A 2,466-nucleotide genomic window follows, 5' to 3' on the forward strand; every position below is an offset into this window, starting at 1 on the left:
GACTTCTATCTTTGTCATTTAGAGGCTTCATAGATAGACAGTAGAGTTTCGGAAGTCTGTTCATTTATTTAGTTAAATGTTATAAAGACTTAAGTTGCCTATTTTGTGGCAATTTGAATATATTATATTTATTCAGAGTTTTTCATTTGAGTTAAAGTTTTGTATTTCAGTTTCTTGAATTTTATTCAATTTTTAAGCTTTTGCATGCTTGAGTTAGTCTTCCGCTTGTAGTCAGCCAGGATGAGGGTTCGCTTAGGGACCAACAATGGTCTTTGAGTTCCGGCCACGTCCAGGGTGTAGGCTCGGGTCGTGACACATACTATATTGTTTTTCAAAATGCATTTATTTATCAATGAATAATAAATTTATATTTTCATTATTTCAATATATGCAGGCAAATAATTTTTATGTTACAAAAAATATCCACCTAAAAAAGCTCCACACGTTCAGTGTAGAACAAACCAGTTTAAAAATCTAAAAATAAACAGTCAAACACAAGTTCATTTCGTCCACAAAAGTATCTTTATATTAAAATTTCGTATTCATACTAATTTTGTATTAAAATCAAACTAAGATACAAAATGTCAAATATACACTGATCCAATTACTTTCATAAAAAAAAATTGAAACTTAAACAATACCTGACAACTTTTTTATTTTCACTAGTAATCTTGAACTTTAAAGGAAATTGATGGAATTACGTTTGAAATATCAATCGATTAATTCAATAGTTTGTTATCTAAATAAAACTGACACAAATCAATGAAAACTCCACTTCAATTTCAATGGAATTATTCAAAAATGGATATTTAATATTTTTAGGACAATGGTGAAAGGGTTTGAATGAAGAAGAGAGAAATGGCACATTGTAGGACTCCAATAGTAATTGATTAGATATTTTATCATTTTTACCTTTTTAAAAATATATTCTTCCATTATTTTCTCCATTCTGTTGTTAAAAAAATGTATTCTTTCAAATTAAATAAATTAAATAATACAAAAGTCAGCCTTATAACAAATAACAATATTGACATTTTAAATAAATATTAAAAGTGTTGACAAGGAATCCTATTAGATACCAAAATATTGCTGTTTTGAAAAAATTTCCAAAAAATAATTAGGAAAATTTTCAAAACAACAATATTTTAGCCTTTAGTGGGACTCCTTAGCAATAGTTTCACTATTTATTAAAAATGACAATATTTTAGTTTGTTAAAAGATGAGTTATGTATTTATTTTATTTTGATTAATTTGAAAGAATACAAATAATTAATAACGGAATAGAGAAAATCATGGAACATAAAATTTCAAAAAAGGAAAAAACGATTTTAAATATAAATCAGTTACGTTTTGAAAGAGGATGTTGCCATTTTTTCTATCGAGCGTTTTTTTTCCTCTGTTCTTAAGAATTCCAAAAAAAATTGCAAAAAATAGTTTTGTCTTCCAAATCATTCAATTGATTATCTTCATAGCTTCTTCGAGTTGAATTCGGCATATTCTTGAAATAGATGTTTTCAAAATTCACGACTATAATTTCGTTTGTTTCATTGAATTCAATAAATTTCGACATCAAGTATTTTTATTTTTGTTGATTATTTTATTTGTTTGGATAATATATTCGTATATCAGGTATTTTTGTTTTTGTTGATTATTTTGAATCGGTGAAATCTTTGTATGATTTGATATTTTTAGCTTTTTTTGGATGTTTTGTATCCAATCTATGATGCAGAACAATTGAAAAGTGCTTGATTTTTTTTTAGTTTCGTAGTTGTTTTCTTTTTATTTGAATGCATACAATTTTTTGGTATCCTATTATATTTAATGTAAATAGTAACAATATGAGATTTTGGTATACCTCTAGTAATTCTAATTGATTAAACATTGTAGAATGACAGATGCTTTTCCCAAATCTAAAATCGTAAAATCAAATTTCGAAATTATCAAATATAAATGTATTAAAAATCAAACAAAATAAACATATGAATGAATTTGTAGATTCTAATAAATCTGAAATATTAAAACGAAATCACAAAAAAAATAAAAAAAGTTTGTTTAGACGACTAAAAATCTGAACCACATAGATATTAGATGAATATCTAAACCGCATAAAAATTGAGAAAATTGACGGAAAATCCGTAATATATACCATCCAAAATATACACGATAATAGGTGATTTTGTAAACAAATCAAAAGAATTCTGCATAAATAAACGAAATTACCTTTACCAATCAAGAAATTTCTTTAATTAATATAGAGATTTTGTTTACCAATCGAGAAATTCCTTGAATTTATACAGAGATTTTGTTGAATAATTTATCAGAACTTTGAATAACTTGTGTTTCTAAGTGAGCAGAAAAACGTGAAGAAAGAGAAACTCGGAACGTGAAAGGTGGGAAAAATAAATTCTTTAACTGAGAAACGTGAAAGGTGAAAAATGTGTAAGATGTGGAAAGAATATTAATGGG

This window comes from Solanum tuberosum, unplaced genomic scaffold (assembly GCF_000226075.1).
Source record: "Solanum tuberosum cultivar DM 1-3 516 R44 unplaced genomic scaffold, SolTub_3.0 scf00165, whole genome shotgun sequence".
NCBI classification, from domain to species: Eukaryota; Viridiplantae; Streptophyta; class Magnoliopsida; order Solanales; family Solanaceae; genus Solanum; species Solanum tuberosum.